Here is a 26687-nt window from a genome sequence, read left to right as displayed (position 1 = left end):
TTCTATGGGGAGGTTTGGATAGGGTGTAAATTCATGTAAGTCGTCATCGACATGGTCACGTGACGTGTTAACGATAACACTATATATGTTCCTATTAGTATAACTTATTGCGCTTTTAAATCTTAAGTATACGATTACTGTGCAGTAAAAAGTGAGTATAAAAGATATTAATATTCTCATATAGATATATAGTTTGAATAATGAAGAAAACGGAGTCTTTGTAGCAATATAGCCTAAAAACTAAAACAGCATTATTTATTTTTGTAATACCTACATGTACTATGCAATGCGTATTTTACAGTAATTTAGGAGTTATTTTACTAACGTGATAAAACACATTTGTTGTTTGATAATATTTTTTCGTAAAAATTGCGAAAACGTTTTCACTTGTCGGCAGTCCTCATGACTGCTTTTAATTTTTTTTTTGCAGCAAGTTGTCTAAATAGCTGCAACAAAACGTATACGGTAACGTTTTTTAAATACATTTTTGCTAGAAGTCTATTTAGATGATCAAGCAAAAAAAAATCCGGGCGGTCTATAATTTTTTTTTGCAAACAAATTTCAAACAAATATTTCATTTGTTTGAACAAAAGTTTGTTCTGGGTGTGGTAAAACCATAAGAATGCTGTTTGTCATACCATTACATTCGACAATTCCACCTCCGTGTATGGCGGCTCCAGTTTTCAAAACTGAAAATTGGAAATACGACTTTTTCATAAAAATACACAATTCATATTAAACGATAGGTTTATTTTGAAAACTATATGAAAAGTAAATCTTATTTTCGTTACACACTGTAATCGTCTGCTCTTCGGAGAAAAGATAGTTTGCAATTAAATGAAACTATACCTGCAGATTTGTAACATTTTTACATTAACGTACGAGTTGTGTTGAATTATTCACCTTATATAAACACAAGTTTAATCCTTTATAGGTTATCAATTGGTATTTTGTTGACATAAACTTAACATTTTGCATCTGAATTTTAAAAATTTCCCGGACCACCCTCTGAAATGGGGGGGGGGGGGGGGAGTAAAGACTCCCAAAACTATGCATACGCCCCTGTGGTACAATCCGGGCCTACCCAAAAATTAATTACCCCCCCCCCCCCCTTCTTCGGTGGGAAGAGGTTTAGGTTCGAGTCTCGGGTAAAGCTTGGATGCGAAAAAAAATATCGTTTTTGTTAGTCAATGATATTTTAAAGTTTAAAAACTGGCGAGTTTAATAAATGAAAGTGAAACTTTTTTTTTAAGTGGCTTTGGAAATACCGAGCTTGAATTATAACTCTTGAGCCGCGAGTTCACGTGTTATATCAAGCGTTAGGTTTTTTTTTCTCTCGAAATTCCTCAGTTTTAATTCAGTTCCCCCAAAAACGCTTGCCTGCTTAATGCCGCCATCTTTGATCGTGAAAATACTAGACGAATATTGCAATTCATATTTATTATTCATTATTTACATTTTAGTTCGAGAAAATACAATGCCTAGCTTTGGTTACTTTTTAAAATAAAAATCCTATACCTTAGGTAAATATGAAGCTATCTGAAGTGAACCGCGTAAAAAAAAAAAAATTATTTATTTCCTCCCAAAAGTTACAAGCTGGAGTCTGTTATAATACTAACTACCATAATATAACAAAAAAAATAATATTGTAAAAACTTTATGTCGTAATAATAATTATTCAGACAAGTATTTAAAATAGATATATAAAAACCTGACAACTCCTAGATAGCCGGGTATAAAAAATAAAACCACTATAAGCATATCCAGAAATTTGTGACAAATGTTTTTATTGTTTTAATTGGTGGTTTACTACAAATACGAAAGGGGAGAGATGATTTCTATGTATCACATATCGTAATTCCCTTAGCCAAGCGCAAATTGGTACAACCGAATAACTGTAACGTACCAGTATTACGATCCGACGTGACATCACAAGCCAGTGAGAAGGGAACTAAGTAAATTATGATAATTAGTACAGCTTTCGGTTCCCGCGGCACTTAAATACAGGTTATTTTGGGTCTTCACTTTCTCCGAGCGCTTTCACATCTAAAAATATTTTCTAGTTAATTATTACTGGGGAGATGACTTATGGAATAAGGCTGGATAGAATGTGCCCAACTGGCGCATGAAACTAACCGTTTGTTTCATTATTACCAGTGCCTTTGCATAGTCCGTCTTTCTTCTTTCCCTCAGCTTTAGTGAGAAACAAGGGTAAGTCCGAAGAACCCATAAACTTCATTTCCACAAAAAAAAAATTGATTGGTTTTCTGTAAAGTCGGTTTACGGACGATAGTTTAACGTGACAACATCATAACAAAACATTGATGAAATGATTGCATACTTATATGAATAAAATTGAATGATTTTTTATTGAATTATCACTATTTTGTATGGATACAAAGAAGGAGTGAAATGAAATCTACAATTTAATTGATAAATTTACTTTTATTTGCACTCATTAATTCAGATATGTTTATTACTTTAAATAACAGATTATTTTAACTATAACTTTTATACATGTTTGCTATTTAACTTCTTCCAATCTGTGTTATTCTGTTAAGGATAGGACGATGATAGGAAAAGTAGGAAACGAATGGGAGTGTTTCAAGTTTAATGTGCCTCGAAAAAGTCAAATCGATGGATGTTCCAATCGAGTGGAAGAGAGATAGATGCGGCGCAAGCGTACAATGAGCGTAACGGGACACCGCGTAACGGGACAATGTGCGTAACGGGACAATATGCGTAAGACTTTATCGTGCGTGCAGCCGGCGTTCATCGATTTATTAGACGTCACGTCAAAAAAAATTCAAGTCGATCTGTGGTCTTCTCTTACGCCCGGTCTATGTCATCCTGAATTAGAAATGAAGAAACTCAGCCGATTTTTTTTTGTTTCCCGTGCAAACAAGAATACAAAATGTCACCTGAGATCCGAAGGGGAAAAAAACCTGTACAAACGTTGAAGTGATTCAGGCTGCGGCGAAAACCCTGTAAAATGCTAATTAATATAATATCGCGCTGAACTTCAACAAAAACTAGGTGCGAATGAACACGTATGTCCCGTGAAAAAAAAATTTCCGATCGCTCGTTAGACTGCAATAAGGCACGCCCACACTAGAGAAATTATTTCTTTGCAGTTGGCGACCATTTCTCTGTCTGGCCGGGCCGGTCTGGTCGCGTTCGCTTCCGCAATGGGTGGCTGTGATTGGTGCGCTTACAAGTACACATGCATGTACCTGAAATACACCCCGTTATATATTTTTTGAAGTGAAAACTTCTTTAGCCGTGTTGAACGATTTTTGGTAGGGGCAAAACTTATGGGTTCGCGTCACCGACATGCTAGTGACGTGTTGCGCCAGACTGGCGAATCGCAGCGGCCTAATGCATATATACACTAATGCATTGTATATACTCGTCTGTATCATGTGCGTGTTGGATTCTTTTTGGATGGGTAAAATCTTGTAAGTTCGCGTCGCCTGCATGCTGTAGTAGCAGTACGTGAAGTTAAATTGACCGCATTTAGCGATTTTCTTTTGTTTATTTATTTACGCAGTGAATGTGATTATTGGTGGATTTAAGTTAATAATTGTTTTTTTTATTTTTCAAGGAAATGTTAACGTTATTGTGTGGTACATATTGCGAGTATTGGCTACTTAGTTATTAGTACGTAGTTAAGTTGAGGTTATGTTTTTTTCTTTTGTTTATTTATTTACGTAGTGAATTTCTTCAAATGTCAGGTCATTGATTTATGAGAGGTAATGTTGATTATTTGTGTATTTTAAGTTTTATTTTTATTTTTTCAATGATAAAACTTCATTTCTTCTAATTTTAAAGTTATTAATGGTAGGGGCAAAACTTGCGGGTTTGCGTCACCGACATGATAGTGAGATAATACCGAAATAATTTTCTTACGTACATTCGACGTACAAATTATGTCATATTACACATTTAAAAAAAAAGTTTTTCAGTTTATACTTCTGTAGACGGTCCCCCATAAATAAAGACCTGAAAAATTCGCGGATTTAATTACCTCTAGGATAGCCTCCATTATTCTCTGCATTTCTCAAGCAAACACGCGTGTTCATTGGGTGCTAACTTGTGAGGCGTCTCCACTGGGGTAGCTTGTGATTCGAGGCTTCTTTGGCCAATAGTCTTGTCATTTGCCCAGAGAGCTCCAGTTAAACCTGCGAGCCAATAGCAGAACCAGCAGAATTGTACACATTTTTGAATTTTAGCCTATCACGAAATGAACCCGCGAATTTTTCCGGTCCCTATCCCCTGAACCAAGAAGCTGGGTCCGCCAAGAAGGTGGTCCTGTGTACAAGGCGAAGGAGCAACTAGCGCTGGAGGGGACGAGGGAGGGGGACAGGTCACGTGACGCAGACGGGCCAGCGCCCTGCGGAGCCGAAGCGAGAGTGGACCGGGCGCCGCTCCAGAGTCAAGGTCAGACGGTGCGCGCGCCTGCATTCTGACTATCTAGGCGCGACACACAACTATGACGGGTGACCAACAGCCTAACGGGTTGGGGGGGGGGGGGGGGGGGGAGAGACCCCTACCCCTGGTGTCCACAAGGAAAAAATATTTCGTACCAACTTAGGAGAGAAAAGTACTAGATTATAATTTGTTATGGTTTTAACAATTTATGAATTTAAAATGAAATTCAAATTGCAATGCTCTAACTTAAATAACACACGACACACACATACATTCCATAGTTTTTAAAAATAATTACGCTTAACAATAAAACATATTGGAGTTACTGTAACATTATCATATTAAAGAAAAAAGTACTAGATCTGAGCGTAAGTGTACTAGACCACTAAAAAAACTTATAAAAGTACTAGATCTAGTAGGAAAGTACTAACTGTGGGCACCCTGCGACCTACCGTGTGCAGAGCTTCGAGACACACACTGCGATTTGAAAACTACCCAAAATATCACAGTTGGGGGTCTGTTTACAAAAAGCATTTTAGAATTCGCTTGAGGGTCGTTTGGTTTCTTATTGAGTTATTCAACTTTATTTTCGAAAGTTATTTTTTAAGCATAAACCAAGCCGGTACAGATTCTTGAAAGCACTTTTAAGGGACTTGCATTACACCTTCTATCGTCATTTCTCCGCCCATGTAATGTTAAGGTCACCGCTCGAATTTCATAGTTGCCCTTCATGCACGACGGGAAGACTGCGCGTCAGTTCAGAGACTTGCGCTTAGAGACGATGTCGTGCTGGAAGCACCAGCGAGCGTCGCACTTATCATCCAGCCTCGCTGACACAGATACGCCCCTGACTATGCGGTCACCTTACCCACTGAATATATATATATATATAATGTCTTAACACAATCTTCTCGCGACAGCTTTACGCCATATTATCGCTACGTTATTTCTTTCCATGTTCTTGAAATCAAATTGCTGTCGTGATACTTCTTCAAATACGGATTATATACAATAGGTCTTTTTTTTCTCGGTATTAAACATATTAATCGATCTGCATACAGCTCCATAATGATGAAAGTAATAATGAAAAACAGTATTTAACTAATAGTCAGCTATAAACACTACGGCATGTCTTTGTATAATATATATATATATATTTTTTTTTAACTCGCGCATGCGCAGAGCACTGCAGACATCAGAATGTCAACTCGCGACGAAATTGGCACCACAGGACGGCCGACCACGTCTGCATGATTATGTAAGTGAGTGAAGCCCCCTTTTTTTATATTCGGTCTATTGTTGCGCCATGTTGGTTCAACGCTCAAAACATTGGCTGAAGTGTGGCGTTTGCATTGTGAGAACAGTTCAAAAAAAAAACTTTTTTAATGAACGTGACTTGTTTTTAACGACGAAAATTCTCATCCATACCACTAAACATCATCAGACGTAATAGAGCACGATTCACGCCATGTTTTGGGCGGACCAATACGGAGATGGCTGGCAAGGTTAAAAAGTGACGAGAACTTCTAAAAAAAAAAAATTACCGTTTAAAATATAAATACGGAAACAGAACTATTCATTAGCCCCAAGCATACTGTTTGACGATCTTCGTAAACAGAAAACACTCGGATAACTTCGAGCATTTATTTTTATATCGCGTGGTTCTTTTCTTTTAACGAAGCTCTCCACGCCGTACGTGTAAGTACTAGAGACTGGAAAAATTCGCGGGTTGAATGACCTCCAGGATTGACTTCACGATCCTCTACACACTCGGGAAAAAGCCAACTGTTCATTGGCTGTTGACTCGTGAGTCGTCTCGACTGGGTGGCCTGTGATTCGACACTTCTATGAGTGAGGGTCTCTAATTGGCCCTCATTACTCCAGATTAACAGTGAACCAATGGCAGAAGCAGCACTAAGGTATAATTATTTGAATTGTAGCATTTCACGAAATGAATACGCGAATTTTTTCAGGTCTCTAGTAAGTACCGGTGCAGGCGGCCTACCCGGGCACACACACGGTGCGCAGAGCTTCAGGAAAAACAACGCGACTCCAAAACTACTCGAGATATCCGAGTGGGATCTGCTTACGAAAAGCATTTTAAGAGTTCGCTGAGGACCGAAAAGTACTTTTTGATTCCGAATTACGTTTTTAAACAGTATTTTTAGAAGGGTTAAAATGGCTAAAACGCATGTTTTCAGAGTAATTTTTTTGGCGTAAAACAACCAGTACAGATTCTTGAAAGCACTTAAGGGACATGCATTACACCTTTATCTTCATTTCTCGGCCATATAACGTTACGGTCACCGCTCAAATGTCACAGTTATCCCGTGACGACGAGAAGACTGCGCGCCAGTTTTCAGAGCCTCGCGCTTAGAGGCTATACCGCGCTGGAAGCACCAGTAGGCGTCGCGCTTATCATCCCGCCTCACTAACACAGATACACCCCTGACGAGGCGGACCTTATAGCTTTATAGCACCTCCGTATTTCCTTCGGCCTGGTCGGGGAAATTCAACAGGCGCCCTCGTGGCTTTGCTTTGAATTTTACAACATCTCATTCCCCGCCTGTTCTCCCTGACGAGAAGAGAGTTTGTTCGGTCGTGTTTGGAGCTCGTAGCGGGAAGAGAGCTACGATCACGAGACACTGGAAGGCCGCGCGGGAAAGTGATCAAGCTCGATCTCCAGGTGGAAAGAAGTTGGCTGCGTGGACCGCAATCCGAAAGCTTTAAGCCCAACAACAGGTCCGTCCAGTTTCCAAGCCACGAGTATTTCGATCTCCTTCTAATTTTTTTTTTTTTTTTTTTTTTTTTTAACCTAACGTCTAGTCGACTTTCGAGGTCAACAGAGGCGTAAACTAGCAACACGAATCACGAAAAATTTGGAGCAGGGAATCCCCAGACATCTTTGCACGGAGTGTTTTCGGAAAGAATCATGGAAAACAGGAGGGAATTAGAATTGGACGTACAGGGGTATTCGAACCTGAGTTCGTCTAAATGCGAATTTCGTTTTTTTTTTTTTTTTTTTTTCCCGTGAGTTTCGTCTCCGATCCAAAGATATATAGCATTCGTTTATGATCTAGGGTCGATACGCAAGACCATTGTCCCATTTGACCACAGCTCGACTTCACTTGCAGAATTTGGAAACACACATTTCGGGTGGTTCGAAAACTCGACCGATAGAAAAAAAAATTGTTTACGACTATGAATGAATATAACTGTAGAAAATTATTTAAGTTCGTTCCATCAATACGGCTGTATTACTAATCAAAACATACTGGCAACTAAAAAAAAAATATTAATCATTGCCCATTGGTGTTCTCTGCATCGCATGTATCTATATTGCGAACTATAGATTTGTTTTGAGCCTAAGAAATAAATGTAAATAAACCGAATAAAATTCATAGGCTAAGTATTTGAAAATGGACAGAAAATCCTCCAGGATAGACTCCACTATCCTCTACACACTCTGGCAAATGTGTCGACTCGACTGGGTAGCGTGTGATTCGACTCTTCTATGAGTGAGGGTCTCTAATTGGCCCTCATTACTCCAGATTAACAGTGAACCAATGGCAGAAGCAGCTCTAAGGTATAATTATTTGAATTGTAACATGTAACGAATTGAATCCGCGAATTTTTCCGGTCTCTAAGTATTAGGCTACGAACTATTTCTTGGCAACCAGTTTCCAAAGAAACTTATCTTTTGTTAAAGTACAGAAAAAATATTTTTCCTGTACAATTACACGCGGAGGACGCCGACATCAAATGCTGTTTCCTGTCGTCGCTCTTCTGTGGGAACATCCATTCTGTGGCCGGAGCGCGCATGCGCGGACCGACTTCCTTCCGCCGAGTGGAGTCTTCGCGCGTGCGAACGGAACACGACCTTCCCGACAGCGTTGCCACGTTTACTCACGGAATTTTTCAGTACAGAAGAAATTCCACAAGAATGGATAAAGAAATTCAGTAGCATAAAAAAAAACACACATTAACTAAAAAGAGGGGGGGGGGGGGTGTTGCCTGTAAAGTCGGTTTACGGACGATAATTTTACGTGATAACGTCATAACAAATCATTGATGAAAAGTTGCATAATTTTTAATTTTCAAATATCTATTATTTACAGATTTTGCAAATTTAATTTAAATAATTTGTTTAAATATAATCACGAACAAATTAGTTAAAAAGTCCGCCTTAACCTGCTTGATATTATAGAAGATTTTCTCGCACGGTGGTTGACCGGTTCTTGCACGCTCGGCTCAGGCGGAACGTGACAATTTTTCGTGCGTGCAGCCGGCGTTCATCGATTTATAAGACGTTATCACGTCAAAAAAGTACAAACACAAAAGAAAATCCTTGTATTGGAGCAACCCAACCAATCCCCCCCCCCCCCCCCAAACCAACAAAAAAAAAGACGATTCTTCAGTACGTTGACGCAAGAACAGGGACCGGGAAAATTCGCGGGTTCATTAACCTCTAGGCTAGAGAGACTCCACGATCCTATGCTTATCTAAACAACTGTTTCCAGCTCATTGGCCGTGGACTTGAGGGACCTCTCTGATTCGATATTTCTCTGGTTGAGGGGTTTCTCATTGGCCCAGGGTCCTCCTCGTTAACTTCGAGCCAATAGCAGACCCAGCTCAATGGTACACGCAATTAATAGAGACTGGAAAAATTCACGGGTTGAATTACCTCCAGGATAGACTCCACTATCCTCTACACACTCGGGAAAATGCCAACTGTTCATTGGCTGTTGACTTGTGAGTCGCTTCGACTGGGCAGCCTGTGATTCGACACTTCTATGAGTGAGGGTCTCTAATTGGCCCTCATTACTCCAGATTAACAGTGAACCAGTGGCAGAAGCAGCACTAAGGTATAATTATTTGAATTGTAGCATGTCACGAAATGAATCCGCGAATTATTCAAGTCTCTAGCAATTAAATTTCAGCCAAAATGTAAATCCGCTAAATTTTCCGGGCTCTATCTACGGATCACTTACGGCCAGTTGCACCAACCTCCTCTCCGATCCAATGATCTTAGCACCAGAATGATCTACGGAACCCTGCGCCAACACATAATGGGACTACAGGATGTTTGTTCGCGTAAACCGAACTTATTACATCTGCGACAACAGGCAGCAGCAGTGTCGAAGGAATGTTAGGTGGAACGATGTGAAGTCGCTACAATCGATTGTGACACGGTGGAACAAATAGTTATGTCATTGCCACAAGATAGCAGCACGTACTGTCGCTGCCTCATCTTCTGAATTTTGATAACTGAAAACACACAATGGTATTTATAAAAGTTAATACAACTACAAGCAGTCGGAAAAATGAATATGTTTCGACTTAATAAAAAACAGCTTATTTTTAATATGGGAAGTAATCGTGACGAAATTAAATATTTAAACATTAAACTAGAATAATAAAAAATTTAAAATATAGGTTTAAAAATTTTATATGTGTGATATACGTGATCTGCATTTTTTTTTAAATAATACTCTAATATTTACGTTTGATTAAATTTACATGCATAAAGTCCGCGAATGTGCCGGACATATTGGCTGATGCCAAGGTCGATCCGAGATAATTGCTGTGAACTGACACGAGAGTCGATAAACATCGAAGCGCACATCGATCTTCGCTCAGCTCTCACAACACGACCAACGGTGCAACAGAAAGAGTGTTTCGAAGGATGGTCAAACCGGCAACTTTGATCGTGCCAAATGGCTAGAGACCTGAAAAATTCGCGGATTCAAAGACCTCTAGGATAGCCTGCATTATCCTCTGCATTTCTCAAGCAAACACGCGTGTTCATTGGGTGCTAACTTGTGAGGCGTCTCCACTGGGTAGCTTGTGATTCGAGGCTTCTTTGGTCGATAGTCTGTCATTTGCCAAGAGAGATCCAGTTAAACTGCGAGCCAATAGCAGAACCAGCAGAATTAATCACATGTTTGAATTTTAGCCTATCACAAAATGAATCCGCGAAATTTCCCGGTCTCTACAAATGGCCATCAGCGACGACTGCACGCCGCTCCAGCGCCGACGCGGCAACACCGCCTCGCCGCTGAGGAAGAGTTCCCGCGGAGGGGGAGATGGGCAGGAGAGGGGGCGGATGTCAGACGTCGACCTCTGCGTCTCGGGGCGGGCGGAAGTCGACCGCCCCGCCGTGGGCGCTAGCTCGGGCGTCGACACGACCGCGAACCGGCGGAGCGTCCGTCTTCCCTCCGGGCAGATAAGCGGTTCTGGGAGCGGGCGTGAGCGATCCGTAGGGGCATGCATATTTCGCGAAAAGATCCCTCGATTAGCTGAAAGTTAAAACACTGCACCACCGTCTGTGTTTCGTAATTGCGTGAGTTTCTTTCAGGCACATATCTACTGTTAAAACACCAATCACAATGATTCATTGCTAGAGACCTGAAAAATTCGCAGATTGATTTCGTGAAATGCTACAATTCAAATAATTATACCTTAGTGCTGCTTCTGACATTGGTCCACTGTTAATCTGGAGTAATGAGGGCTAATTAGAGACCCTCACTCGTAGAAGTGTCGAAAATCACAGGCTACCCAGTCGAGACGACTCACAAGTCAACAGCCAATGAACAGTGTTGGCATTTGCCCAAGTGTGTAGAGGATATTGGAGTCTATCCTGGAAGTCATTGAACCCGCGAATTTTTTCCGGTCTCTATTCATTGCGGAAGCAAACGTGTCCTGAATGGCTCAGTCAAATAACACTATGACTTCGCTCGCAGACTGCCGCCAATCACAAGGAAGAAACCGCTGGTGCGTTTATACCTTTCTGCAGTCTAAGAAGCCTTCAGATTTATTCGCGAAAAATGCCTGCCCCTAACAATCCGCAGAGACCGGAAAATTTCGCCGTGGGTTAAATTCGCGACAGGCTAGAATCCAAACTCGTTCACCTTCACGCTGCTTCGGTGATTGGACCGCAGTTTACCCGAGAAACTCTTTTGAGCCGATTAAAAAACACTCAACAAAAGAAGTACCGAATCAAAAGTACCCCAGTTTTAACAGGTTTAATGAGTTAGTAGCCAATGAGCAGGTGCATTTTACCCGAGTACATAACAGTATCGTTGAGTTTATCCTAGAGGTCATTGACACCACGAAAATTTTCCAGTCACTAGCAATCTACGTCGTGTTCATAAAACTTAAGTCGAGATGAGAAAGCGACGGCCCCCTAATGATGTACAGAGACCGGAGAAAAAAAATCTCGTATTCATTTCGTGATATGCGAAATAAAAATAACAATACCATTCTGCTGCTTCTCCTATTGGTTCAATGTCAACATGGAAGAATCTTGGTTTATCAGAGATCCTCAATCAAGTAACTATCGAATCACAAGTTACCCAGTTGGGTCGCCTCAAAATTCAGCAGACAATGAACAGGCGACATTTGTCCACGTATGCAGAGGATCTTGGGGTCTATCCTGCAGGTCACTGAACCTTCAAATTTTTCCACTCCCTACTGATGGATAGCAATGGAGTTTAGTGCTGATTCCCGACTGAATTAATTGTTTTATGTATCACGCTCACCACGTCATTTACAATTCTTCCCAACGACTTATTTTCAAGATATAGGTATAACAAACTTATAGCATTATCATGTATTCTCAGCGAAAAGATTTTTCGTGTGTTGAAACTTTGTATTGTCTGAGCTTCGTTTTCAGGCCCATGCCTATTGTCAGCTCACCCATCTGTCGACCCAGCGTAAACACTCATCACTCGGCAACAATGTCGCATTCCACACGTCACCGAAATGTCGCCTAAGTGGAAAAACGACTTGAGATCTGAGAGGTAACCGTAACATTTTATGGCGGCTAAATGGGGTTAGCGTTAGAGGCGTAATGTAAGTCCCTTGAGATATTTAAAAAATTTGAAACGAATTTTACATGCCTAAAATATATTCCTTTAAAAAAAAACGCGTTTCAGGAATTTTAATTCTTCTAGAAATTCAGTTTTCTAAACGGAATCAGGAAGCAGAACTACTCATACGCCCTTCAACGCCACTCGGATATCTTAACCAGTTTTCGAATCGCACGTGTTTGTTGTTTCTTCTGAAGTTCTGCATACCATGGGTGTGCCAGGGTGGACGGGGGCCAATCAGAAAACGCACTGAAATAGAAACCGTCTGTGATTCACCCTAAAATAACTTAGCCATGCAAAATGTTTCTTTTTTTTTCCAACGTTAAGACTATTTTGACTCTAAAAATTAATGTTGACCATGAATCATCACTAGAGACCGGAAAAATTCGCGGCTTCAATGACCTCCAGGATAGACTCCACTATCCTCTACACACTCGGGCAAATGCCAACTGTTAATTGGCTGTTGACTTGTGAATCGTCTCAACTGGGTAGCCTGTGATTCAACACTTCTATGAGTGAGGGTTTCTAATTGGCCCTTATTACTCCAGATTAACAGTGAACCAACGGCAGAAGCAGCACTAAGGTATAATTATTTGAATTGTAGCATTTCACGAAATGAATCCGCGAATTTTTCAGGTCTCTAATCATTAGAGACCGGAAAAATTCGCGGATTCAATGACCTCTAGGATAGCCTCCATTATCCTCTGCACTTCTCAAGTAAACACGCGTGTTCATTGGTTACTAAATTGTGAGTCGTCTCCACTGGGTAGCTTGTGATTCGACGCTTTTTTGGTCGATAGTCTCTCATTGGCCTAGAGAGCTCCAGTTAAACCGCGAGCCAATAGCAGAACCAGCAGAATTAATCACATGTTTGAATTTCAGCTTATCACGAAATGAATCCGCGAATTTTTCCGGTCTCTACTAATCATCACTAGGGGCATATATTTTTTTACGAAAAAAAAAGTTTATTAGACTGCAACAAGATATGCCTGCTCTAGCAAGTGTTCCATTTGTGATTGGCGGGCCATTCAGGACGCGTTAACTTCCGCACTGGATGGCTACGATTGGTGTGCTGGCTGTAAACATGTGCCTGAAATAAACCCAGCCAACCACGAAACACAGACAACGCTTCAAAGACTACGCGTCAGTCCACGGTCTTGCGCTTAGAGGCGATACCGCGCTAGAAGCACCAGCAAGTGTCTCACTTTATCATCACTAGGAGCAGGCATTTTTCGCGAATAAATCTGAACGCCTACTACACTACAACAAGTTATGCTAACACCAGCGGTTTCTTCCTTGTGATAGGCGGACGTCTGCGAGAGAAATCGTTGCCTTATTTGACCGAGCCACTCAGGACGCGTTTGCTTCCGCACTGACTCACTGTGATTGGTGTCGTTACAATCGATATTAACCTTGAAGAAACTCGCCCAATCACGAGAAACAGACAATGCTACGATGTTTTAACTTTTAGCTAGTCTAAGTCTTTTCGCGAAATATGTATGCCCCTAATCATCACGCCTTGCTAACAAGATACGCCCCTGACTTGGCGGTCCCCTTAAGGGGATTGGTGCACCAGCATCGTATTAAAAAAAACAATATATTTGTTAATGATTCAGCTGCTAGAGAAAATTTTAACCATTCTGGTGTAAAATTTATTTTTTTATTTTTTTATTTTAAATAAGTTATTGCTGATTTTCGGGAATTTTTTAAATTCAAGCTTTATTAATAAACTATAAAGAATTCAGTGGTAAAACTTTCGCAGATAAATTTTCAGACACGGGAGATAAGACTGTGACCATTATTTTATCTGTAATCATTATCAATTTAACGTATTTACAATTTGAATTTTAATAAATGAGCTGCTACGAAATTGCGTGATATTCATTTGCGAATTTAATAACATTCGCGTTTTCATTTGTAATTCAAACGCCAACATATCTGTCGGCTGAATGATTGACTTTATTTTAGTCTTTAGCTTATTGCAGTCGGACCTAAAGTAAAAACGTAGCTGTAGAAGTTTGAGCAGCGTGCAAGCTCGGATACGAGAAATTATGGAGCGCGCTGGACAGTAGTGACACCTTGCGACAGTTTCCCCAACTGTTTGCAGCCAGTGTTTTCTCTCGTTCCCACCCAGCCACAGCTGTCTGCTGTTTACGAAGGGGAGACGGGATTTCGCGGGAAACTGATATGAAGGTCAACGTACTCATTTTCATTAGATAAGAGAACGTCTTTGGTCTAGCTCGGCGTATAATTGAATGGTTATTCTCTGTTATTATTTAACACAGTGATTTAGCTAGATGTTTTTTGTTGTAAGCGTGAGATTTATTCAGGAATAAAATGCCGAAGAAACCTCCACCAAGCAGAGTACACAAAAGAACAAAACTATCGAAAGCCATTAGAGCACTTAGAAAAAAGAATAAAGAAAGATAAGAGATTATTTTATTATAGCTTTTTTTACCATACATTTATTTTTCAGAGTTGCGTATGTATAACGCGATGGACGCGATGCGACAACAAAAAGATGTGTAAAATTGTAAACATGCTTTTTTTCAGCAATGCGTGAACCATTCATAAACTATACTCAACATGTATCCGTATAATTACGTTTGAATTTTTTTTTATGACAGGCATCAATGTTAACAAGTTTATTAAGCCACAATAGACTTTTTTCAGAAAAATAAGTGTAGCAGAAAACACTCAACATAGTCTCACACAAAATCAGTTTACATGAATGCAGTTTTAAGAAGTAAGCTACGTAAATAATAGTTAAACATTATTTAATATCTGCTGGTAACATTTCCAAAGTATCAGCTTCACCTTCATTCACGAACAATATTCGTGGCCTTATTTATTTATTTTGCTGGCGTTTCGTTGGTGACTGTTAGGACTGCAAAATTAGTAAACATTTTTCACCCTATCCTGAGTTAAATCTAAGTGTGCGCGGTTACATGAGGACCTAGATGTGTCTCATGCTTACGCCTTTACACTATACTCATGCGGGTATTAAACATGCGCGTAAGGGCGCGTTGCCAATGACCTGTACGATAGTCTCAACAATCCTCTACGGACTCGAAAAATGTCACCTGCTCATTGGCTACTTGACTTGTTACAACTGTTTGTTGTAATGCCTGTGATTCATCGTTGATTTTGTTGAGGAGTTTTCAGTGATTCAGAGCCTCCCATTTAACTGTGGCCGAATTGAAGAAGCAGTATAAATGTTACATGCTTGAATTCATAGCGAATGGAAACCACAAATATTTACTGATGTAGTGGTTGGTAAAAAAAAATATTATTCGTATCGCGTCCATCGCTTCGCGCCATGTTGGCTCCTATATTATTATGGATTTACAAAATATAACGATTCATTTACGACACTTAAGATAAGGTGTGTAGGATTTTAAGAATTCACTTGAATTAATATTTAAGAACATATTTCAGGATAACTTGTGAAGACGCTCGTACAGACGGCACCGGTTGTGACGACTCGTTACCAGAGCAGGTGTACACGAAGTGGCATGTTAAACCTCAACACAACTCGAAAATCAGTATGTGTTACATTGAAATGTGTCCGCTACAAATGTTCAGGAATTATAATTTTGAAATCGAGTAGAAATATTCCTGCAATTAGCATTAGGTATATTTTAATAGACATTGGAAGCGAATCATTAAGTAGCTTCAAAATCCAAATACCAGAATGCAGATAGTCTGTAACAATACAGACCTCACCAACTAGATATGGTCCAGATTGTTAATACTAACACACATGAAAAAATTGACTAGTTACTGAATATGTTAAAATTTTGTAAACCTGTTACTTTAGATGATTGGTGATGTAATAATGTCTCTTGGAAACTACATAAGATTTTAACTGCTGTTATTTCTCCATAAATCGCAAATCACCATGGCGGCCATTTTACGATCACGATTTTGTTCTTAACTTTTAAATAAGTTTATTTGTTGAGAGCCTGGTACAATGTGTCTGACCACTAAAGCGATCCGAGCCGCGTAGTGTATACTACCATTATATATATTCAATGATACTACTGCGAGGTTGCCGAACTAGGCTCGGGTCGGGACGAATTTCGCTGTGAAGAAACAAAGGTTTTTAATACATGGAAAATTATCCCAAAGCCGAAAATTTGTACAGTAGTAGAATGAACATTTCTTAGTAACACGTCAAAAGTTTAAGTACTGCCGCAAACCTTGTGCGTCACACCAAAAACGATCAGTTAAGTCCAAAATGACAATTTTTTGCAACGATCCACTATAATGGATATTGCAAATGCAGTTTATGGAGTAGACCGTCAGTATGGAACCCAAAATAATCTAGAAACATTGCCCTATCTGAGGATAGTGATATAAAGCACAAAGTTTAAACATGTTTCTATAAAATAGACCATTTAAATCATTAAAGTTAACGAATTCACTTTCATTCAATTTTAAGGAAATATAAATACATCTTACATAAACTTAAAGAGCCCAACGTGGAAATCGCTTAGAGTAAACGTTGTTGCATATTTATTCATCTTTAAATTTGTATATTTTTTAAGTGTCTCATACAATTAGTCTGACCATTAAAGCGATCCGAGCCGCGTAGTGTATACTACTGCGAGGTTGTGGAAGTAGGCTCGGGTTGGGACGAATTTCGCTGTTAAGAAACAAAAATTTTTAATACATGAAAAATTATCCCAAAGCAAAAATTTTGTACACTAGTAGAATGAACATTTCTTAGTAACACGTCATAAGTTTACCGATGAAACCTAGTGATCACACCAATAATGAGAAGTTGAGTCCTTAATGATAATTTCTACAATGATCCACAAAAATGTTTCGTAAATTTAATAACTTTAATACTTTTTTAAGTCGGTTCTCATTATGGTACCAAAGTTATATAAAAGAATGTCTTACATGGTAATTGTGATAAACACCTCAAAGTTTAAACGTCCTATTATTAAATTGGTCATTTTAATCATAAAAGGTAAGAAAAAAATATTTTTTATAGAAATTTCACTACATGTTACATAAATATGTTGAGCGTAGCGTCAAAATCACTTCATAAATATTGTCTGTTTTTTTTTTTCAAGGTTTAAATTTGTATATTTTGAGTATCTGGTACAATAGTCTGACCACTGATGTATTTCAAGCTGCGTAGTGTGTGTGCAGCAGTGTTAAAGTCGCTCGTGCTGGGACGTTTTTTGCTCCAGAAAGCGAAGGTTTTCAATGTATGGTAATTCCAGACTGAATTTTACTCTGAAAGAATAAAAGTTTCCTAACTACAAGTGATTTTTGCTGCAAACGTAGATAAAAATCTTCCAGGATGCGATTTGCTTAGGTAAAAATGTTAGTATGATCGACTCTTTAATTTCTAAATTATAAATAAATAACAACAATAGAACTTCCCGGGAAGTTGTGATAAACTGACGATATTGCGCGAGTAGCAGACCCGTACGTGACTACAGAGAAAGGCTATTTTCCTTGAACGTTAGGATTTCTGGGACGAACACCCTCTCACAGCTAGGGTCATAAAATACGGTCAAACTCTTGCAAAAACATCCACCACCGCTCTTTGCCACTAGCAATTCAACGAAGTCAGCTAGGCGCAGCACTCCAATAAATTAACTTAGAAAAAAAATACTAAATATGTAATTCTATCAATACATTTTACAACACAACTTATGTTTTATTTATTTTCTGGAAAAAATAATATTATCATACGAATTATGTTATAAAAGTGACAAAACTCAATAAGTAAATTTACGTTGTATCGTTTTCTTCAATTGTTATGTAATTTTATACAATTAAATATATATTTTTTATAATATAGGCTACATTAAAATTTTGCATAGTTCTGATCGAAGATAATATAATGTATTAGAAATAAAAAATAATTATATTTTTTGGTATTAAAATAATTTTTAATAATAAAATTTTTGTAACAAAATACGAACACACATATATAAAACCAGAGGTCCTCTAGAATTTTTATTTACAAGTTCCAAGCAGAAATTGTTTATTGTTAATTTTATTGTATCAAATATCATTCATATAAGAAAAAAGAATATGCATATCTCAATAGATGTAACATGAATACACCCTATCATATGCATTAAATATATTTTAAGTAATCCTTAAATAAGACCAAGTTTATTGAGTGTCGCAGTACGCAGCGTGTTTCAAACCACGCCGGCCGTGAAAGATCAGTACGGCCGCAGTACACTGCAACGCTCGGGCAGCTTTAATGAGGCAACTAATTATGCTAGACTCTTTATAAATATACTAACTTAAAGCTACAAGTATAATTATAAACATTTATTTAGACATTTTTTCGCATTTGGCTCTTCAAATCGGTGTAAATCGTATTTTTATCTGGGTGGCAAAGATAAAAAAAATATGTCGTGAATTAATCTCTTTATATATCTTAAATATTAAAAATTTAATTTTTTCTTACATTAATGGGTGAATTACAGTTTCTCGATTATTTTAGTAAGTTTACGGACAGTCAAAATTAAAAACTGTATAAATGGGTAGCATTTTAATGTTTTTTAATTTGCTGTCACCTAGGACTTAAATGCAAATTTTCGGTTATAACGCACAAGGTCTACAGCGGTAAACTTTCAGTATGTTACTAAGCACAGTCAACTCTACCAGAGTACAAAAATCTGGAGTAACACGAAAGTCTACGCGGGGAAGGGCGGCTACCTGATCCGAGAATGAAGGATAGGGCGAGATGGGAAGCGAAGATAAGAGCTGGTTATCGCGGTTCGCTTTCCGTCCGTGTTGGAGAGAGAGAGAGAGAGAGAGAGAGAGAAAGGCGATATTGTAGAAGACCTTCGAAAGATTCCCGCTAGATGGCAGGCCTCGGAGCTGCAATCTCCGACAACCTCCCCTCACAGAAGCTCTCTCGCTAAATCTAACCCGCTAGCTTATATACGTGCTGGCTGGCCTTACAGTAGTAATAAACAAGCATTTATGAAACACTTAAGCTCATTTCCAACAAATTCTGACGGATGACTGTTTTTTGTCCTGCACCAATCCCCTTAAGTTTAAGTGAAAAAGAGCTTCTTTCGCCGACCAGAACCAAAAAGTAAACAAAGTTGATTATATGTGTAAAAAAAAGTTAATCGAAGCTTATCAACTTTTTTTCAATTTTCCCGCGATGAATAATCAGCCCCAAGCGTGTGAACCCGTCTTGATACGTAATGTGCCGGCGATAAACACACTGCACCGCAGTCGCTTCCGGGTTTGCGTTCCTCGACTCAGTGCGCGCGCGTTCCGTTACTCACGCCGACGCACGAACGTGCAAACCCGTCCAAAATCGTTCCGAAACGGTAACGTATTTACTTCCGTGCACTCAATCGGGCCTTTTCTTACGAAATTTGCGGACACATACTTCTTCAGAATACTTTTGATTAAACAGTTTGTTTTTAACTGTATTAAAAAGAACTTGTAAACATTGATGTATGTCGTACCTATAGGGCCTAAGTAGTGCGATTGTAAAAGCAAGAAACATTTTCTATATAGATGTTTGTTTTGGTAATTGTTCCTTCTTACGTATCGAAATTATATCCGAGTTAAATTGTTCGTTTTTTTTCAAAATCAAATATATTTTTGTTATTTGCACCAGAACACATATAACTGCTTATTATATTTTAATATTTTACGTGAAAATACATTTGAACGTGTCACGGGACAATTGCTCTCGGGCTTATCGCGTATAGTTTGCATCAAAGTTTCATTATAATATAATATTCAAAATCAAAAATATTTTGGTAATATATAGCTTCAAATCACAAACACTTTCAACTGCTTACTTAATACTAATTTTTTACGTTAAAATACAATTATTGGGTATGTTACACAGAACAATATTGCTCCCGGGAACAATGTTCGTCAAAGTTTTAAACATATTTTCAAAATCCAATATACTCTGTTTTTTCTACAGCTCTGCATCACATACATAACCGATTCCTTTCTTCATTTTAATATTTAATTTTAAAATAAATATTAAAATAGAACTTTATACGCAATAAGGAACTATCTCCTTTGTTTTTATTTGTCGCGCAGTTAAAACCTACCCGTTCACAATAATGCGATTTTTTGCAGTCACAGAGGCCGTGGAAACGCCTAAATCCTTCCTTCACATAGAAACATATTCTAAATGCCAAATAATTGAATAAATTATTTACCTACTGTAAGTAAATCATTACAACATCGAAAAAAAATATTTTTGACTTCGAGAACGGAGCAGGCGAGTCTACCGATGGCAAAAAAAAATAGGTTGTCTGTAAAGTCGGTTTACGGACGATAGTTTAACGTGACGTCATAACAAAACATTGATGAAATGATTGCATACTTTTATGAATAAAATTGAATCATTTTTATTTTAATAATAAAAGAATAAATACTTGAAATTATACTAGTAATCAGATTTTAAAAATGCAAGAATAATTAACCTTTATTGCCGAAATTGTTGTTGTAATAAGCAATGAAAACCACATTAACTTTTCACTTCACTTTATAAACATTCGACGAAACAGTTCACGTGTAGATGACTTGTAATTAATGTTAAAAACTAGAGTATTTATATAAAGTTTAAATATAATTATGAACAAGTGTTCATATAAATAAACTCTAATCAAATATCTATCATCGATTATATGAATCACAATAATTTTTTAGTCAATTATAACATAGCCTATTACTGCACTCGCCGACAGCGTAACAGGACACAGCGTAACGGAACAATGAGCGTAAAGGGACGCAGCGTAACGGAACGATGAGCGTAACCGGACAAAACATAACGGAATAATGTGCGTAACGGGACACTTTTTAGTTCGTGCAGCCGGCGTTCATCGATTTATTAGACGTTGTCACGTCCAAAAAAAAAGTTTTGATTTCACCGTTTGATTCGTGTCGCGAAGACGAAAGACCTGGCGGTTAAACGAACGGACTTTCTCCGATGGCTGACCCCAGGGAGCACGAAGCGCGGGCGAGGCGTCAACCGAACACAAGCTTTCACGTCGCCAACAGCAACCACCTTCCATTTCACCACATTCCTTCCATTCTGCGCCTTTGTGAGCGCCGCATAACGCATAAGGAATAACACAACCATTCCGCGGCACCCACAGCCTTGGTACACGCTCGAATGTGGACCTTAAACTTTGTATACCTAACTCACAAGACGCAGCGCTATCCCAACTCCTTCGCAGTTTCTGCGGCGCGCGACTGAAACAGGCTCCCTGAAAAAGTTGCGAGGGTAGGAAACTCACTCCCAAGTTCAAACTATTCCAGAACCACTGCCGCTAATGCGCACGTGTGATGTTTGCAACCAAATAACTGTTGTATTCCTATTTCAAGTTGTTTCAATTGTTGCGCCTGATAGCGCAACATTCTCTTCTTTTCCCAATTTTTGTCGCTTCGTAATTTTAATGTGTTTGTTCTGACGCCTGCAGCTATGCCATTGTTAGGGGCAGGCATTTTTCGCGAAAAGGTCTGAACACTTATTAGACTGCAACAAGGTATACCCGCACCTGTGGTTTCTTCCTTGTGATTGGCGACCGTCTGCGAGAGAAGTCGTTGCCCTATTTGACCGAGCCACTCAGGACGCGTCAACTTCCGCGCTGAATCACTGTGATTGGTGTTGTTACAATCGATATGTACCTGTGAGAAACTCACCCAATCACAAAACACAGACGGTGCTAAAGTGCTTTAACTTTCATCTAGTCTCGAAATCTTTTCGCGAAATTTTCATGCCCCTAGTCATTGTTGATAATCCCCGATGTGACTAAATATCGCCCCCTGATAAGTAGGCTATCAGTGTTGCTGATGCCTTTATAGAAAATGCTCCTCTATATAAAAAAGTGTTCCTAGTGTCAATAAGCCGCAATGATACTTCTGGATGATCAGAGAAGCCTCTTCCTCGAAGCAGTCCTAAGAGTTGGTGCCTCTGCATCGTTCCAGGTCGCCACCCGCCATCTTGAAGACCTCTGTGTGTCGACGATTAAGTATTGTTAGAGACCTAAAAAATTCGCGGTTTCAATAACCTCTAGGATAGCCTCCATTATCCTCTGCATTTCTCAAGCAAACACGCGTGTTCATTGGGTGCTAACTTGTGAGGCGTCTCCACTGGGTAGCTTGTGATTTTCGAGGCTTCTTTGGTCAATAGTCTGTCATTTGCCCAGAGAGATCCAGTTAACCTGCGAGCCAATAGCAGAACCAGCAGAATTGTTCACATGTTTGAATTTTAGCCTGTCACGAATTGAATCTGCGAATTTCTCCGGTCTCTAAGTATTGTTACTTGGGTGATGGAAGTTCAACGAAGAATACGTGGAACTTAGCCATATTTCCGAGGAAAAAGTTAATCTGGTGATAGAATATTTCCTGCAGAAGTTACACTTAGAGTAATTCATGAAATAATCCACTTTGGTGATAAAATATTTTCTGGTCAGTGGGACTTCGATTATTTTCGTAAAGGCAATGAATGAATTTTCTTGCAAAATGAAGAAACAGCTGGCGCGAACAAATCATATTGCATTCTAATGGGCGCTTAGATTTTTTTTTTCGCGAAGAAATGCCTGCCCTTAGTTGAAAAAATTTACAATATCTTTCTGGTAGTATTACAAACTATTTCTTGGCAACGGGTTTCCAAAGGAATTTTTGTAAAAAAAAAAAAAACACATTTTATTTTTCTGTGAACGATTTGTTTTCTTGGTAAAGACCACGCTCCTCTGAGCAATATATTTGCAAGTCGTAAGCATCTCAGTTCCCAGAGGGTCTATCATCAGTCCCCTAGCCGAGCACTCGATTTCTTTTCCTAGTAAAACAAGAACGCGAGGTTCTCAATTCCGAGGAAAAAAACGTTGACCATATATCCTGCAATCATGCGTCAGCATCTCGCGCGTCGTAAGGCCGGATGTACGCGCAATGTCCTCGTGACGTCACGTCGCACAAACTCAGGCCTCCTTAGCCGAGGGGCGTTCCTCTGTGCCAAGAGTCCTGACGGACGATTTGCAGTAGTTTTAAAAATCTTTCCACTTTCGGTTAACTCATACCACTGGTTATATAACAGTGATACAAGGAAACATTTACAATACAACACAATTCAGAGTTCCAGACCTTATTGGTAGGGACCGGAAAAATTCGCGGGTTCAATGACCTGTAGGATTAACTCCATAGTTCTACTTACACTCGGTCAAATGTGACCCACTCATTGGCTGACTGTCTTGTGAGACGTCCCAACGTAGCAGCATGTGATTCGATACAGCTTTGGTCGGGTGTTTGTCATTGGCCGAGAGTCATCTAGGTGAGTTGTGAGCCAATAACAGAGGCTGCATTGAGTTATAACTTTTTGTATTTTAGCCTATTGCGAAATGAACTCGCGAATTTTTCCGGTCTCTACTTATTGGTCTCTTCCACTGTTCTTTTTGTTACAGTTTTTCTTTTGTTTTGCTGCATCAATGACCTTAAACACTATTTTAGGGTAACAGATAAATGAATGATTCCGAAGGTAAAGGAAAGAAAAAAACCCTTCTTTTTGAAGTTTAATTTACATCGTGGCTCGACCAAGGAGCTTATATACAGTAAATACAAACAGCCACACGCCAGGGTTCAATACCGAACAGTTCTATGCTACCAACCCAGGCAAGAGTGCGACAAATAACTAAGCGACAATATTTAAGTTGTGCATTTTACTGTCTGGTGACAAATATTGTTTTCGCTTCTATTATGAAATTTCAAGCACTGGAGATTTATTATCACCATAAATTTGTGTAACGATAAAATATTTATGTAAGAGAAAAATGTTAGTATTTGTTGTAAAAATGTTGGTATCGCGAGGGAAAAAAACCTTATAATAACGAGGGCTGGAGGAGGGAGTGACATGTGTCATTAGAAACTCATTATTTCCGACGTGATGTGTAGTCAAAAGGGAAGTGGGATGCATCTGTTGCGCCATATTGAAGTGAACGGAACGGAAGTCGATTGTAATGGAAATGTGACACAAAGATGGCAACATAAACCCGTATATAGTCACTTTCGTAAACATTAGGGCACATACCAATCATACTGATGTGCCAAATGAAACTTTGTGATAGTGAAACCACCCCGAAATATATTTGGTAAACTAAAAAGAAATAGTCACAGTAAAAATTAATCTCTTTTAAAATGTCTACGAAAGCTGACGCCACAATGATTATAACGCATAAAGATCGCAGGCTTTCAAGACCATTGTCTGCATTTTCTCGGCTTCTGGGTGTAGGCCGTGTCAGGTAATTGTCTTGCGACGTTTCGGCGGACATTGCAGCTGCCATCATCAGGAAGACTTAAGTCCAACTAAGTCTAACTAAGTCTGACTAAGTCTGACAGTCTACCTGATGATGGCAGGTGCAATGTCTGCCGAAACGTCGCAAGACAATTACCTGACACGGCCTACACCCAGAAGCCAAGAAAATGATCATAACACAATGTTCTACCTGCTGTATGTCAACGGGCTTGGTAGCAAAACGGCATAAGGCGCGCGCTTGTCAAGGGACGTGGTTCGAATCTCGTTACTGGGTAAATCTGTTTTTCCTTTTTTCAATAGTACTATAATTAGGGACCGGAAAAATTCGCGGGTTCAATGACCTGCAGGATTAACTCCATAGTTCTACGTACACTCGGTCAAATGTCACCCACTCATTGGCTGCTGTCTTGTGAGACGTCCCAACGTAGCAGCCAGTGATTTGATAAAGCTTTGGTTAGGTGTTTCTCATTGGCCCAGCGTCATCCAGGTTGAGTTGTGAGCCAATAGCAGAGGCAGCACTGTGGTATAACTATTTGTATTTTAGCCTATCGCGAAATGAATACGCGAATTTTTCCGGTCTCTAATTATAATACAATACTTTGAAAGCAAAACAGCTGGAAAAAAAGTGGTTCAATTTCCCCCCCCCCCCAACCCCTTTTTTTTTTTCTCGTATGAAATACTGCGTGTTCTCCCGTCGCTCCGTCCTGCGTGAAGACGCGCCGCGGTGTGTATCTGAGACAACACCTCCTTGGGCCCGACACGTCAGTGTTAGCCGCGATGAGCCATGCTCCCTGGGTTTGCACTGCGTCATCGCGCGCCGCGGCGATAACGACCCCCGGGGGACGACGGCGGACAAACAGAACCAGCTATACACGGTGTTCCCCAGCCCCGTGTGACCGGAACACCGCGATAGGGAACAGCCGTGGAACGAAAATGAATAGAGACTGGAAAAATTCGCGGATTCAATGACCTCTAGGATAGACTCCACGATCCTCTATGCACTCGGCCAAATTACGCCTGCTCATTGGCTACTGACTCGTTGACACCTTTTAACTGGGTTTGCTCGTGATTACATGCTTGTTCTGCTTATAGATTTTTCATTGGCTCAGAGTCCTTCAGATAAACTGTGGCCCAGTCGATGAAGCAGCACGAAGGTAATAGAGTTTTGATTCTAGCCTGTCGCGAAATGAATCCGCGAATTTTTCCGGTCTCTAAAAATGAACCATGCATTTGACCGCCGTATAGATTAATATCGTACAACCGGCATCTTTTTTTAACACTGTTCACGAAATAATGAAGTTTCGTATCATTCAGTGAACTGTTGTTTGAAATGCTTGCAAAAGAAATACAAATTGTGTACTAAATTTTTCATAAAAGAACAAAACACAGAATATTCTTCGTTTTCGTTACATTTTATTGACGTGTAACATCTTAGCTCTCGGTATACGGTATTTGGTGGGAGTAATTTTCGTGAATGCGACGGAAGTCAACGAACGGAAATGTGTAACATTTGTGTCGGATTGCGGGACCACAAAGTCCACAAAGACAAAACGGAAACTTTAAAGTATTAACTGTTTGTTAAAGTTTAACCTTAATATTGCAGTATTTCAATAAATTCCTTGTAAAAAAATCAGGCCCAAAGCCGGGGTTTAGTATTTTTTTTTCAAGTCTTTTTTTCTCGCTTTTATCGGAGCTTTTTCATTATATGGTTTTAAATTTAGCTCTGCCAATCAAATGATAATATAGCAGACGTAGCTGCTCCGGCATCGAATTCTAGCGGCGGTGCGAAAATTACATGTGATTCGCAACAAGAAATGTAGTTAAAAACGAAATTTCCATATTTTTATCACTTTATTTTTTACAGATATAACAATTCTGGTACATTATTTTTAAAGCAGTACGGCTTAAATAACTTTTTTTTTTCAGACCAAAGAACTAGAGGGTTGCACTATTTCAGTGGCTTGCACGTAGAGGCGGCGAGGCGTGTGATGTGCGAGCCGGTGTCGCCCCTATAGTCGCCGCGCCTGCACAAACAAACGGGAAGCCTATGATGTACATTCTGTATTGCACAGACCCAAACAAGCCCGAATATCTACCTTCGGCCA

General features: G+C 39.4%; 1 protein-coding gene across 17 annotated transcripts in view; it reads right to left on the bottom strand.

Annotated features, from left to right (window-relative positions):
- Positions 1 to 26687, bottom strand: part of LOC134528633 (tropomyosin) — a 117603-nt gene that overhangs the window by 87209 nt on the left and 3707 nt on the right. The gene's annotated exons all lie outside the window — the stretch shown is intronic.

Source organism: Bacillus rossius, chromosome 1 (assembly GCF_032445375.1).
Source record: "Bacillus rossius redtenbacheri isolate Brsri chromosome 1, Brsri_v3, whole genome shotgun sequence".
In the NCBI taxonomy this organism is placed as follows: domain Eukaryota; kingdom Metazoa; phylum Arthropoda; class Insecta; order Phasmatodea; family Bacillidae; genus Bacillus; species Bacillus rossius.
The sequence above is the reverse complement of the archived record's forward strand: the minus strand, read 5'-3'. Positions and strand labels throughout refer to the sequence as shown.